At 44.1% G+C, this 16461-nt stretch overlaps 1 protein-coding gene across 3 annotated transcripts in view; it reads left to right on the plus strand.

The window, feature by feature from the left end:
* The window catches only part of DTYMK (deoxythymidylate kinase), a 54254-nt gene that overhangs the window by 13258 nt on the left and 24535 nt on the right, over positions 1 to 16461 (plus strand). The window lies entirely within an intron of this gene.

Consider the following 16461-nt stretch of genomic DNA (forward strand, 5'->3'; position numbering starts at 1 on the left):
AGCTGTATAGGCTCGAAAGCCTACTACCAATTAAGCATATTAGGTGATGTGCATCTCTGTAATGAGAAGGGGTGTGGTCTAATGACATCAACACCCTATATCAGGTGTGCATAATTATTAGGCAACTTCCTTTCCTTTGGCAAAATGGGTCAAAAGAAGGACTTGACAGGCTCAGAAAAGTCAAAAATAGTGAGATATCTTGCAGAGGGATGCAGCACTCTTAAAATTGCAAAGCTTCTGAAGCGTGATCATCGAACAATCAAGCGTTTCATTCAAAATAGTCAACAGGGTCGCAAGAAGCGTGTGGAAAAACCAAGGCGCAAAATAACTGCCCATGAACTGAGAAGTCAAGCGTGCAGCTGCCACGATGCCACTTGCCACCAGTTTGGCCATATTTTAGAGCTGCAACATCACTGGAGTGCCCAAAAGCACAAGGTGTGCAATACTCGGAGACATGGCCAAGGTAAGAAAGGCTGAAAGACGACCACCACTGAACAAGACACACAAGCTGAAACGTCAAGACTGGGCCAAGAAATATCTCAAGACTGATTTTTCTAAGGTTTTATGGACTGATGAAATGAGAGTGAGTCTTGATGGGCCAGATGGATGGGCCCGTGGCTGGATTGGTAAAGGGCAGAGAGCTCCAGTCCGACTCAGACGCCAGCAAGGTGGAGGTGGAGTACTGGTTTGGGCTGGTATCATCAAAGATGAGCTTGTGGGGCCTTTTCGGGTTGAGGATGGAGTCAAGCTCAACTCCCAGTCCTACTGCCAGTTCCTGGAAGACACCTTCTTCAAGCAGTGGTACAGGAAGAAGTCTGCATCCTTCAAGAAAAACATGATTTTCATGCAGGACAATGCTCCATCACACGCGTCCAAGTACTCCACAGCTTGGCTGGCAAGAAAGGGTATAAAAGAAGGAAATCTAATGACATGGCCTCCTTGTTCACCTGATCTGAACCCCATTGAGAACCTGTGGTCCATCATCAAATGTGAGATTTACAAGGAGGGAAAACAGTACACCTCTCTGAACAGTGTCTGGGAGGCTGTGGTTGCTGCTGCACGCAATGTTGATGGTGAACAGATCAAAACACTGACAGAATCCATGGATGGCAGGCTTTTGAGTGTCCTTGCAAAGAAAGGTGGCTATATTGTTCACTGATTTGTGTTTGTTTTGTTTTTGAATGTCAGAAATGTATATTTGTGAATGTTGAGATGTTATATTGGTTTCACTGGTAATAATAAATAATTGAAATGGGTATATATTTGTTTTTTGTTAAGTTGCCTAATAATTATGCACACCTGATATAGGGTGTTGATGTCATTAGACCACACCCCTTCTCATTACAGAGATGCACATCACCTAATATGCTTAATTGGTAGTAGGCTTTCGAGCCTATACAGCTTGGAGTAAGACAACATGCATAAAGAGGATGATGTGGTCAAAATACTCATTTGCCTAATAATTCTGCACTCCCTGTGTGTGTATATATATATATATATATATATATATATATATATATATATAATATTACAGCAACAAAAAAAAATGCAAGTGTGAAAACTTTATCGGTGGGGAAAGTCTTGTGTGCACTTTCCTTGATGATTAGTAATGTGTCTGGAGGTCACAGCCTGTCGCAGTTTTGGAAAGTTGACAATAAGGTACTGACCAGAGGATTGTCAGCTACAACAAACATTACAGGATATCTTCGTTGTGAGATGGCTGTGATCACACCTAAAATTAATGTGTTCACTCTGCCAATATTTTAAGAGGATTGGAAAGTCAAAGTTATATCTCACTTTGTTTTTCAACAAATGTTGGCACATTCACTTGAAGAATGGTACAGTAATCTCTCTAAAAGCATCACAGTTCGATTCAGTAGTGTTACTGGGTATTGTAGCACAGTCCAAGTGATGTGACACCCTAGATGCTTGAAGCCCTCGCCCAAATAATATAGAATGCTGCATCACTAGGCTCTCAACTTTATCCTGGGAAATTGGAGTGAGGCTATGAGTCTTATTTGGTACATCTCCTTCCCTTTTGCATCTCTTCTGTGAGTGCCAAACTTAGTCATTGTATGTCTTCTTGTCTAACACTAAATGGAAGAGGGTGTGAAAAATTGACATGTAAGGTGTATCGTTTAATATTTTGTTGTTAAAATGTGTCAAAATGCTCCAAACCATCATGTCTTGCATAGGAAGTACATCGTATGTCAGCGTTTTCCCCTTATTAACTGTTGCCCGCCAAGATGGACACTTTGGTAGACTGTAGTATTAAAATCGGGGGGGGGGGGGTTTGGGCATTCCTACAGCACAATGCCCAGGACACATTGTTTGGGGTGAAGAATAACAAGTTTTCATGTTTTAGTCCTTGGGACAAGCAGGCCCAACCTTTTTGCAGCACAAACCTTTTAGCTGCCAGTTTACAGGGAATGAAACCGTCTGCTGTTGAGGTAATGTTTGTGTCCATATGTTAATGCTGTTTGAGCTTGTATTCATGGTTCATTAATGTAGTCTTTATTATTTAATGAGCGCTCTGAGTAAACTTTTTCAGATCGCACTGCACTACTGACAGTGGTTCCAGTAAAATAAATAAAAAAGTGGACACACTTTTTGAACAAATGTTTAACAATATGAGACTATGTATAATTCTCCCGAATGCTCTCTAATTAGAGACAAATATCTGCAGAAGATTGTAAGCGAGATTGATTCCTTGCTTTCAAAACAAAATGTTAAGACAAAAATGCAAGAAGGAAAAAAGTGTTTTGATAAATTACTGTGGCATTTTAAGTACTGATTCTTTGAAGCAGCATTTAGTAAAATACTTTGATGCTAGCATTTAAAAAAATGTCAACAAAATTATGAAAACTTGAAAATTAACAAGCACTGGCAATCCCAGCCATACTGACATTGGTTCTCAATCTTTTGGTTTTGTCAATGCGGGTCTTGTTTTGACATGGCTTCTGTAACACTTTATTGTTGTGGCAGCTGCCAGGCCCTTGCCATTGTAACAAACATTGACCAAAAGCACACACAAAATTGTCTCAAAGCACACCATTGGAACAGTAGTTCTGTCACTGAACAAAACTACTTTGTGTGCCAATGTGCTTCTTGTGGAAGAGCAGAATGCTATCGCTCACAGTAAACCGGCCGATAGATGGATATAAAGAATTTTAATAAAAACAAAATGTCTTAACGCCAGACATGATTAGGGGACCAATTCTTAAAAGAAAGTCACAAAAGTGCACCCAATGTGTATGTCTTTGCATTAGTGGCTTTCATGAATTCACAGAAGTAGACCAGGAAGTCGTAATCCTAGAACTGTATATTAGCATGAGTAAATTGTGTAGATTTGCTTATGCAAAATCTATTGTATTTTACAAGTTTACTTTCCCTCCAGCCACTTTTTTCCCAACCCCGAAGAACGTCTACTTCTGCCCTTGTCAGGAGTAAGTTTCCATCCTCTGTCAGTATGTGATAAGATTAGAGAGGACCTGGTGAAATCCTTAAAACATGCAAGTTAGTAGGTTTGCACAGACTTAAAAGGCATTCTGGCCCCATAACTATTGCTTCCTGCTTCTGCCAGTCGCAGTGTGTAGATCTGCAGAAAGGTGACAAAATAAGAATTGGTATAGTAGAGGTTGAAATTGCTAGTATTCAAGCCCTACTGTAGTATTAGCCCTGGCATAATCAAAGAAGCTATTATCAGAGCTCCTACACAATGTGATTACTGCCATAATGTGTTGCTGCACGACATTGCACCAAAGGTCTACAGGACAAGTAGATTTATGAAGCAACCTGCCCCATGGATAAGTAGATATATTTCTAAATTCCACACCTCTGTAAAATGCCAAATTTATTTTTAATAAGTCCCTTAGAACTTCATGTACTGAAGTGCGGTGCACTCCTAGATGCACCCGTCCTTCAATATTATTTATTCATACATACTCATTTCCTTTCTTAACAGAAGTAGGAATTACTCAATGGAGAACATTTAGTATCTGTTACAAATTGAACTATACTATCTCCTTCATCGCATGAAACCCTGACCTCCAGACAAAATTAACTTTTTATCATTTGATGTTAGCAGTCATTTGCACCCACATAGATAAAGAACCACTCCTGTGCACAGCTGATGTGCAGACCCAGAAAGGTCAACTCTTTAATGCACTGACCTCAATAGTGGGTCACTTATTTCTGTTCTAGTAGCCAGGTCATGTTCAAAGAGTACGTTTTTGAGATATAAAGCATTAAGGTATTCCGTAGGGTTACTAATATGGAATATATAACTAAATTGTCAAGTTGCCAGTAATTTAGAAATGCACAAAAGGGTGTTTTAAACTTCTTACATACCTGTTTTCACATCTTTTGCAAACGCTGGAGCTCTCTACAGTGTGTGCTGCGAAATTGCCAATGAAATGATGGCTCTTAAAGTTTTGGATTTCTGATAACTCATTTAAACTCAGAAAGACTAAGTGAATTTAGTCTTGCAACAACGCGTCTTTAAATCAAAGGTGAATATTACAGAGGCACCGTGGATCTTGCAGCTAGATGGCTGCATGTACACCATTCATGCAGCCCATAATACTGCATGAAGAAAAAGCAGAATTAACTTTACTAATAGGCAACCAAAAACACAAAGATTGGTGCTCTGGGTGCTGTGCTGCAGAGGACATGGGCAGATGCGTTGGTATGGTGAGCCATTGCAGCTTTGACACCTGCAGGATTGCTGTGGCTGAAGCTTACATGTAGTGTCTTGAGACTCCCCTGTGGTGTGAGATGTCCCACCCACTATTCTAGAAGCCATAATTTCAGAGCCTGCTGACTGATCAATGACTAATGACATACGGGATGACTGAGTTGTAGAAGTAGGCTCCTTTCGAGTGATAAAAGGGCAGGAATTTGGTTTAGTTCTTTTGGAGCACTCCTCTTTGTAACTGCATGATCCTGAAACGTAGAGCCTAAAAGCTTGATGGCACTTGCGAGACGGTGTGGCACAACACAAGTCTTCTGCTGAAAGGACTCTTAACACCCTGACTGATTGAGATTGGCCAATGAGGATGCGACTGGGCCTGTAGACCCCTGACAAAGGGGAAGGCAAGACATGATGTAGCCATGGAACACCAATTATAAACTTAAATTGTTCCTTCCATTATTCAAATTTGTGTCCCACTGTAGGCAGGATACAATAAAGGGGTAGCAAATAGATCTGTGGAAACTGTAAGGGCCCACTATGGCCAGCTAGGTACTGAATGCACCAGGTTGCTCAGAAGCTATACTTTGCGAACAGTGAGAACAATAACAAACATAAATCATACCTACTCCCCATTAATGTAAGGTATGCAAGACTAGAAATAAACAGTTTTGGCATCTGGAGAGACTGTACTTTAACAGAAAGCAGATATAATAAGGAAAGCTGATACCAGCCAGAGCAAACTGCGAAACCAATACTCAGCATCGCGAAGCAGATGACTCTGGAGCAACTATTGGTATTGAGGTAGCTACTCTAGTTGGAGAAATGAGACAGTTTGTCCACTGGAGATAGAAGATTGACACGCTTACCCTGCTAATGGATTAACTAAAGCATAAGATGGACTTCCATACCACTCTCTAGAATGCAGAGACTTTTATGATGTAGAGATTGACTTGTAGATCACAAATGAGTCCCTAAATTGGTGGAGTAATTCATCATTCAAGCCAAAAATTAAGATCTGGAGAGGAGATCCACTGCAGTATTATCAGATTGTCTGAAATTATGTCTAGTGGCAACATCATGCGATCTGATTAGATATTTATAGAAGGGTACTCACAGGAATGTGCACCTACCTCTCTGGGCACCACCCTAAGTTGAGCAATACTGGTACCCATAATCACAAGAATTTTAAATTACAGCGCCCGAGACACTGCCCTTTGCTGCAACAAAGGTAAAGCTGATAAACATTAGGAAGCCTTTTACCACACTCCATGTGCTTAGCACCGAATAGTCGACGTCCTTCACTGGAAGTGGAGTCCCCGAAAGAAAGGATTAGAATAAGCTATGATGTATTCAGCAAAACTAAAAGTTGAATTCAAGGCTAAAATAATATATTTAACTCCATCCACCCCTGAAGAGTTACAGAAGACTTTCTGAAAAGGAATGTTAAATTGTGAAGAGAAACCAGAACTTAGCCTGATCCCAAAGTCAAGACCAATGAATCCACATGCATTTCTGCTCTAAGCGGCAGTGATTTAAGACTCTGCGGAATCACCTCATTTAAGTTTCCTGTTATTATATGATGCTAAAATTGGATGCTCATCATGGTGATACGACACTCAAACTGAGGTAAGTTGTATTCACTTGGATAAGTTGAGTTGGGTCTGTTTGTCCACCACCTGTAAACCCAACCAGTATAGTTATTAGATAAGCTTCTCAGAGTGGCTACCAGTAGACATCCAGCTACCCACAAGTAACCCTCTTGTGTTCAGCTCAATTAACTAAATTAGAAGCTTTTGCCTGGCTGAATTAATACATGAATGCCGGGAGTCATAAATATACTCCCATTTTCATCTCGAAGGCGATGTTTGAAGAAAAATATTGGATTTCCAAATTGTATTTAAAGCTGATATTTGAGTGATGAACCATGGACTGTGGAGATTATTTTTAATATTACCTTTGTGTAAGGGGCATTGCAGCTGTAACCATGTAGAGGCATTCCAAACTGATAAAGCCTTTTCCACAAAACTGCTGGCAACACTGCCTGATGCAGTGAGGTGATCATTGCTCGTAATCTTGTATCAAGTGACCACTAATGTAATCTTTTCTGATGTGGTCCTTATTATTACACTAGTAATATTAGTAGCAGGGTGCGTCTGACGTTTTTGTACAATTGACATACAAAACACTGATGCCCAACTGACTGAGCCTTCAATATAACATTAAGTTACTAATAAAACAGAAGCAACCTCTGGCAACAGTTGACAATAAATACATTCATCAGTCTTCTGCTCCTTCCCACCTGAGTCCTCATCTCATGCTTTATTATAAATCTGTATTTTGTCTTCCAGGGAGCGATGACAGTTTACAACCCTTCGGATAGTGTTAACCCCGATACCAACACCATTCAACCCAAAAAAAAAATTGTTTCGGTGGACAGCCCCTGGCTTCATATGTAGGGATTTCCAGGCTTCTGCATCGGTCTAGCCCAGATTTCTACTGTTCCGAAGATAGATGGTCACTGTCTTTCCAGGCCTTGGCTATGTCCCTCTTCGCTGTCACGAGTCTCAACCATAACAGTATGGTGTGGTATTTGTCAGCATCTGTCTCATCCATGACATGAAGGACAACTAGCTTGGGATCTCTAGGTAATGTCTAACCCAACACCTGTCCCAGCCATGTCAGCACTCCCTCTCAAAATTGGGTCAATTTCTGACATGTCCAAATTGTGTGGAGGAAAACACACCCACACGGTAGTGCAGCGCAGGCAGTTTGGTGAGGCCACTGACCCCATTCTCCTTTGTTAGTTTGGGTGTGGTAGACTGTGCAGATATGTAGGACGTTGGCTCTGTATGCACTATTTCAAAGTAAGGAATAGTATGCACAGAGTCCAAGGGTTCCCCTTAGAGGTAAGATAGTGGCAAAAAGAGATAATACTAATGCTCTATTTTGTGGTAGTGTGGTCGAGCAGTAGGCTTATCAAAGGAGTAGTGTTAAGCATTTGTTGTACACACACAGGCAATAAATGAGCAACACACACTCAAAGACAATTCCAGGCCGATAGATTTTTGTATAGAAAAATATATTTTCTTAGTTTATTTTAAGAACCACAGGTTCAAGATTTGCATGTAATACTTCAAATGAAAGGTATTGCAGGTAGGTACTTTAGGAACTTTGAATTAGCAAAATAGCATATACAGTTTTCACATAAATCACATATAGCTATTTTAAAACTAGACACAGTGCAATTTTCAACAGTTCCTGGGGGGAGTAAGAGTTTGTTAGTTTTTGCAGGTAAGTAAACCACCTACGGGGATGAAGTTTGGGTCCAAGGTAGCCCACCGTTTGCGGTTCAGAGCAACCTCAGAGTTACCACACCAGCAGCTCAGGGCAGGTCAGGTGCAGAGGTCAAAGTGGTGCCCAAAACACATAGGCTTCAATGGAGAAGGAGGTGACCCGGTTCCAGTCTGCTAGCAGGTAAGTACCCGCGTCTTCGGAGGGCAGACCAGGGGGGTTTTGTAGGGCACGGGGGGGGCACAAGTCCACACAGAAAGTACACCCTCATTAGCGCGGGGGCGGCAGGGTGCAGTGTGCACAAACACGCGTCGGGTTCTCAATAAGTTTCAAGGGGAGACCAAGGGGGTCTCTTCAGCGATGCAGGCAAGGGGAGGGGGCTTCTCGGGGTAGCCACCACCTGGGCAAGGGAGAGGGCCACCTGGGGGTGTCTCCTGCACTGGAGGTCGGATCCTTCAGGTCCTGGGGGCTGCGGGTGCAGAGTCTTTACCAGGTGTCGGATCTTAGAAGCAGGCAGTCTCGGTCAGGGGGGAGCCTCTGGATTCCCTCTGCAGGCGTCGCTGTGGGGGCTCAGGGGGGGCCAACTCTGGCTACTCACGGTCTCGCAGTCGCCAGGGAGTCCTCCCTGAAGTGATTGTTCTCCACAAATCGAGTCGAAGGCGTCGGGTGCAGTGTGTCAAGTCTCGCGCTTCCGGTGGGAAACGCAAGTTGTTTCAAAGTTGCTTCTTTGTTTCAAAGTTGCAGTCTTTGGTGAACAGTGCCGCTGTCCTCTGGAGTTCTTGGTCCTTTTAGATGCAGGGCAGTCCTCTGAGGATTCAGAGGTCGCTGGTCCCTGGGAGAGCGTCGCTGGAGCAGTGTCTTTAGAAGGGGGGAGACAGGCCGGTAGAGCTGGGGCCAAAGCAGTTGGTGTCTCCGTCTTATCTGCAGGGTTTTTCAGCTTAGCAGTCCTCTTCTTCTTAGGTTGCAGGAATCTGAGTTACTAGGTTCTGGGGAGCCCTTAAATACAAAATTTAAGGGCGTGTTTAGGTCTAGGGAGTTAGTAGCCAATGGCTACTAGCCCTGAGGGTGGGTACACCCTCTTTGTGCCTCCTCCCTGAGGGGAGGGGGGCACATCCCTAATCCTATTGGGGGAATCCTCCATCTGCAAGATGGAGGATTTCTAAAAGTTAGTCTGCTCAGGACACCTTAGGGGCTGTCCTGGCTGGCCAGTGACTCCTCCTTGTTTTTCTCATTATCTCCTCCGGCCTTGCTGCAAAAAGTGGGGCCGTGGCCGGAGGGGGTGGGCAACTCCACTAGCTGGAGTGCCCTGTGGTGCTGTAACAAAGGGGGTGAGCCTTGGAGGCTCACCGCCAGGTGTTACAGTTCCTGCAGGGGTAGGTGTGAAGCACCTCCACCCAGTACAGGCTTTGTTACTTGCCACAGAGTGACAAAGGCACTCTCCCTATGTGGCCAGCAACATGTCTGGTGTGTGGCAGGCGGCTAAAACTAGTCAGCCTACACGGATAGTCGGCTAAGGTTTCAGGGGGCACCTCTAAGGTGCCCTCTGGGGTGTATGTTACAATAAAATGTGTGCATTTATTGTGCTGAGAAGTTTGATACCAAACTTCAGTTTTCAGTGTAGCCATTATGGTGCTGTGGAGTTCGTGCATGACAGACTCCCAGACCATATACTCTTATGGCTACCCTGCACTTACAATGTCTAAGGTTTTGCTTAAACACTGTAGGGGCACAGTGCTCATGCACTTGTGCCCTCACCTATGGTATAGTGCACCCTGCCTTAGGGCTGTAAGGCCTGCTAAAGGGGTGACTTATCTATACTTCATAGGCAGTGTGAGGTTGGCATGGAACCCTTAGGGGAGTACTATGTTGACTAAGTCGTTTTGTCCTCACTAGCACAAACAAGCTGGCAAGCAGTGTTTCTGTGCTGAGTGAGGGATCCCCAGGGTGGCATAAGACATGCTGCATCCCTTCGAGACCTCCCCTGGCATCAGGGCCCTTGGTACCAGGGGTACCAGTTACAAGGGACTTACCTGGATGCCAGGGTGTGCCAATTGTGGAAACAAAAGTACAGGTTAGGGAAAGAACACTGGTGCTGGGGCCTGGTTAGCAGGCCACAGCACACTTTCAAATCAAAACTTAGCATCAGCAAAGGCAAAAAGTCAGGGGGTAACCATGCCAAGGAGGCATTTCCTTACAAGATATTTCTATTGTATTATGTGAAATTGTGAAGCTGTCACTATTGTGTGGGGAGAGGTGCAAGCTCCCTCCAGTCAGTGAGTGTACACACGCAGCAGGGTGTAGGTGAAGTAACTTGTAGTGGAAGCTGCAATAGGAGGCCGGGAGGCTGGTCCCTGATCGACTGTATTGAGTGGGTGCTGTACGTGTGCCTACCTCATCTCTCCAGCACTGTCTGACTCCTCTCCAGCACCCCAAGCCCCCTGCCGCTGAGGGGGCCGCGCAGGAAGGTTTGGCGACGCTCCTGAAGGATGTGGGCCTGGAGTCTTTCAGTCAGATGTTCCTACGGTCGGATGGCCATGTGACCACAGGTCGTTGGCTGCAACTGCACTGAGCAGGGGCCGTGCAGGTGCGACTTTCATCCACTGGCTCCCTAAATCCAATGCTGGGCCGCCACTGAGGGTGCTGAGCAGGCTGTGCAGTAAGGCTTGCAGTCTGTGTGGCCTGCACCCTAAGGATGCAGAGATGGGGACGTGGGCCGGGGAGGCCCCTGACCACAGGCTTCAGGTCACAATTCACAAGTATCGGTGAGACCAACAACAAAGGCGGCTGCAGTGCCTGGGGCAGTGAATCTGGTGAATTCGGCTTTCCATGCTGCCTGCTACTGAAGGGACTGAGTGGACAGTGAACACGGTACCCAGCTTGACCTGCCACCAGGGAAGACACGTGGGTGCGCGAGCATCACATGTGGCGCATGTGGAAAAGGAGGCAAAGAGTACTGGGGGCGCCGGGAGGCACTCTGAGCACCCCCGGCATGACATAGAGGAGGTAACATGGGAGAGGATAGCAGCAACTTGGCCACGGAAGCGGGCACAGGAAGCTCGTGGTGCGGCTTGTTGCCTTTTTCTCCCCATCACCTTATCCCCCTCGTTTACCTTGGCCAGATCTTTGATTGCTCAGAACTCTAAACACTAAGAACTCTTTTGTCTCCTTCACAAAAATGGAATTGCTGTCCTTGTAAAGTTACCCTTCATGCAACCTTCAAAGTGGCGTATCTTCTCTCTAATTGGACTGACACACTCTACGCATCTTTAGTAGAAGTATCTGATCACCGGAATAATACATTTGTGCCTAGTGGAAAGTAATACTTGTGTCTTACTGAAGGGTGCATTGACTGCCACAAAACGGAGCTCAGGTCCTTTGCTCCCGGGGAGGTCTGGTTTGAAAACTAAATCTAACCCTCTCCGCTATACGGATGCAATAGCCCTGGGGCTGGATGTAGCAATCAAAATTTTTCCTTCTGGGAAAAGAAGCCACCACTTGAACCCCTGGATCCTAGATCTTATGGCAACCGGGACATGCTTAATGTAACGTTACTGGGAGATTCACAACATTCTAGCCTCAAGGGGTCAGCATGTATTGACCTCCCTGAAGAGGCCGTTCAGGAACTCGTCGCATCTCCGGTAGCCCTCTGCCATGCAGAGGAGGATGGCTTAAGCAAAGGGTCTTCCCCACGCCATAGCACAATCCTCCCCCCTAGCTTGTAACCCTCAAAAGGGAGGGCCTGTTAGCCAGAGTCCGTAATGAAGGTCCCCCCACAAAGATTAGACTTTGAACACCAGTTGGAAGACTTTACACTCCCAGACCTGGACATAGAATTATATAAAAGATATGGGCCACAATAGGGGGTGAATACACTTTAGTCTTCTCCCCAGCCGCTGTCTACGGGCCTGCAGCTCTTTAGCAGTACTCCCTCTAACCATTCCTCCTTGTATCCACAGCTCTCTGGGACTCCTGATTTGGGTATTAATCTCCCAAGCAACCCCACAGATCACAATATGCAGGTTTCTACCTCGCTTCATAGTCTAGAGAGACTTCTTTCATCCATTTTAAACCTATTGGAAAAGTTTGTCTTGCGTTCTGATTATATTTTTGACACTGTTACAGCTATCCTGAAAGAACTGATCACCAATAAAGGAGGCAGTCATTAATCAATCCCATTACATTTAGAAGGAGTTTCAACACAGTCTTGTGTAGCAGAGAACAAGGTTGCTCACCCTCGGATTGACTTCTGCTCTCTGGCTGGTAAGCCCCAGGAGATGGAACTATCTACGATCTGTTTCAATTGAGAGCCCAGTAGACTCTATCAGATTTGTGTTGAATGACTTCGCTCTAGAAATAAGCCTAAGTTATGACCCCTAAAGTATAGAACAGGAAGGTCCACCTAAAGGTAAATACAGTGATTGGAGAATCTTGCTCATCAATTCAAAAGCCTATGAACAAAAAGAAAAGTCATAAGAGGGCAAGGAAACCAAATTGTAGAATTACCAAAAAAATGTTGGAGAAATGTGTAATTTACAAAGGTCTCCCCTTTACCGCAAGATCCTCAAACTCTGGAGGAACCTGTTGGACATCACCATATTGCAAACTTTGAATCTCTAGTATTGGATGTTCCCTCATGTACTCCTTGCGGATCAGGCGTGGATGGTCCAATCATGGGTCATAACATGTCTCCATCACAGTCAAGTATGCAACTTTTGAATCTCCTGGTGCAACCATTTGAGGACCCAACGTGGCTCATACCTCGGCCAGAACGGTTGCATCTCAAGGGAAGGAAGCAGAGACCGAATTATGTGGACACTTTGGTTTTCGATTGTAACCTTCTTTTTGATACAGATTTAATCTTAAATAGATATCTTCTAAAATGTTTTTCAGAGGTAGTCACTTAGGTTAATTGAAAGTAATGATATCCACCTGGTATCTATAGAGGATTCGGTTTATGGCCCCTAAACAAGTGTCCTTTTACTCAAAAGTGATAGTTAACAAAATTTTAAATAATTCAGATCAGTTGCATTGTAAAAGTATTGATGTTTTGTTCTGATCCCGGGGGAGGCAGGGAGCAAGTTTGTTGATGAGGACATACAGCATCCCCATGAAGGTGCTGGTGGGCAGAACTCTCTATTCCGCAACCTCTATGTATTTCAATAGTTACCCTTTTAAGTTCACATTGTCTAAAAGTTTCTCTAGGGAAGCACGGTGGGGAGGTGTCGCTAATGGAGCTCCTGAAGTGTTTACCCCAAGAATCAAGTGCCAACATCTACTCCTAGAATTTGTTACCTGCCTTTTTAAGCAATGCTTTTACAGTCTCACAGCCAGCAGCATCACCACATTAGCAATGAGCTTACTGTTGTTTCCTGGAACGTTGCTGGCATAAAAAATAATGGGAAAACAAAATCCTGAGTTCTTCAAATGCAGGAGACCTGGTCTGTTGGGGAGCTTTTGTGAGATAAATATTAATCACTCTGCTGTAAGCTACCCCTTTAAAGAGAGGTCACGCAAAGGGTGGGGGTAGCCTGCCTGCTGACCATAGGCTTGACTGGCATCACAAATGTTTTAGAGATCCCAACAATCTTTTTTTGGCTATAACCTTATATGGAGTAGGTGAGGGGTCTAATGTAGCTCCCTTGGTATTGGTAAATTCCTATATCTCCCATGGTGTCTCACATGATGGCCTCTTAATTGAGATTTTTTTTCTATTAACGAGTATTGTGATAGGGAGACTGCATCTCAAATTATCTTGAGGGGACTGTAAAATTTCGAATCCTGCCCTATTCTAATTTTGGGGTAAGGAAGCTTCTGGAATCCCCACTTGTCTTTCCCCATAAAAGACAAATTAATAAGCGAGGGTAGCTCCTCCTTGAGCACTTGAAGATGAGTGACTGTATCATACCAAATGGAAGACTTCCCTCCGATTCGCCAACTCATTACACACAAGTCACGGGTGAGCAGCAATTTTAGACTGTGGTAACTAGCTATTGGGCATTCTTCTTGGTACTCAATATAAAAGTGATAGACAGTACTTAGTGATCTTAATACTTTGGTAACGTCTCTTAATCTGAAAGTTCTTCTTGCCAACACCTGGGGTTTTGATGAGTCGAAATCAAAATTTGATGTTAAAACTGGGAGAACACACACTGGACCTATAACGGGATAAAGAGGCTGAAAGGAACATTAGACATCGTCTCAGGCAATCTCGAAAGCTGGGCATGAAATGTTCTGGAGAAGTTTTCAGAGTTTATGCAGCAGCTACCGGTGATCACCCGCCAGAAGGCCTTGAGCAAGAATATGGTAAAACCCTTCCCCCTACTTTTATTGAATAAAGAGATCAATACCCTTGTCTGCAAGCAATAGAAGGAATACTCTATAGAAAGAAATATTCAGCTGTCCCTACTAAAAAGCAGAAGGCATTTAATTGCACATTTAAAAAGAGATGTAATTGACAGATTTTGAATTAATGTAAGGGAAGCAGCAATTAATGGCAAATCTAGATGTTTCTGGTCATTGGTAGCAAAAGGAAGTGGCTCGAACTAGATCTCTTCCAATGGTCATCAGTGAAGCAAGATGGTCCACTTTCATATCTGGTCTCCATCCAGTGGGATTACAGAGTAGTGCCCTCTAGTTGATGACTATTCCTCATATACTTACCCCTCTGTGAAAAAGGTCATTAGAGGCATGTGTAGTTTGGCTGCAATGGGTCCAGATGAAATTCCTATATTGGTTTTAAAATATGATAACTGGAGTAAAATATTGTCCCAGGTCTTTCAGTGCTGTTATGAAACTAGGGAAATTCCTTTGTCCTGGAACGGGCAATAGTATTGTGAAGTCCCACAAGAGTGGGTCAGCTTCTTGGAGAAGATTGAAAGGAGAGTTCTGTAGCTGGTACAACAGGTGGGTCAGCACTCCAAAATAGGCAGGGGTGGCCTCGTCCAAAATACTAGGTCGTGGCTTACCTATTCCATTTGGAGGTGGCTATTACATTTTTATGCTTTTTTTTGTTGTTGTTGTTCTGGGGTGTTCTGTCACATAAACTCCTAGATATGAAACGTCCTCTCAAAGGATCTGTATGCTGTTAACCCAACTGAGTGCTGAGGAGGGGCACTCTAGAGAATACACTGAGGATTTAGTCTTGTTAATGAGCCTGGAGAATCTTCCAAAAGCACAAAGGATCTGGGGGACATGGGGCCTGGATTCCTGGAGGTAGTCTAAAAATATCAGCACATACTCTGGGTTGAGTGCAGTCCTGTCTGAAATCCCAACCACACATTTTAGATCTCTGACCAAGGCATCTATCCTCAACCATCCATCCAGGTGTTCAGTCGCCGTGACGAACAGTAAAAGTAATAGTGGGCAGCCTTGTCTCATTCCTCTATATGTTAGTAATTTATTGTACAATGAGTCACCCCCTTCACTCTGACGCACAGTTCATTGTACAAAAGTCTTACCCAGTTGATGTACTTGGCTCCAAAGTTGTTTGTACAATACATAAAACAGGTAGTCCCACCGGATGGAGTCAAACGCATTGTGAATGTCTACGAGAAGAAGTGCATGGGCTCCCTGTCTAATGCCAACTTGTTGAATATGTGTTGGATGTTGTGACTTATGGCCTGATGAGTCATGAAGCTAGACTGATCTGTATGGATCAATGTGTCTATCATTGGCCTTAGTCTATTGACTGCTGACTCTGCCCATAGTTTGACTTCCATATTCAGAAGATAGATGGGTCAATGAGAGGAGGAGTTGTCCTGTGGATGTCCTCTTTTGGGTATGACCACTTTTTCAGTTAGTTGGAGGTTCAGAGTGAGCATACCCATCCCCTGGGCTTGGTGAAACATGTCCCAGAGAGGGTCCAGGAGCTGAACACTGTGACTTAGAGTTCTGTGAGGAACCCATTTGGGCCAAGGGTCTTACCAGACTGGAGTGCAATTCCCCCAGTTTTACTTGGGTAATGTCTTTGTCTAGTGTATATCTTTCTAGATCTGTCAGGTGGCATGTGGGCAAGTCGCTTACAACCAAGATGACTCTTGACCGGTGACTGATCAGAATTCTTAGCTGAAATATACATAGCCTTAATTATCATAGAAAAATCAAGGTGAGTGGTTGTGTATTTGGTCGACACAAAGTAGGTATGGCCTTGCTAAAGTGAATATGCTTCCAGCCCAAGAGGACATTCCTTTACAGCACTCAGGGACACCCATAGTTGGCTCCCTTTGTACACACTGTGCTTTATGGAGGGTGCTACACTGCTCCTTAAGCCATTTGATTTTGCGCATCAAACTGGCCACAGACACACAAGGCAACTATGCAGTAGTGTCAGGACAACTGCACTGGCACACATTCACTTCTATTAATACTTAAGAACCAAATGTTCTCCAGATTCTTTTGTTTTTTGATTGGAGAGGGTGGGCTTTAATACCATGCTAGACTTTTAATTTGACCGATCCAACCATTCACTTAGACTTCCT

The sequence above is a fragment of the Pleurodeles waltl genome, chromosome 11 (genome assembly GCF_031143425.1).
Source record: "Pleurodeles waltl isolate 20211129_DDA chromosome 11, aPleWal1.hap1.20221129, whole genome shotgun sequence".
Taxonomy (NCBI): domain Eukaryota; kingdom Metazoa; phylum Chordata; class Amphibia; order Caudata; family Salamandridae; genus Pleurodeles; species Pleurodeles waltl.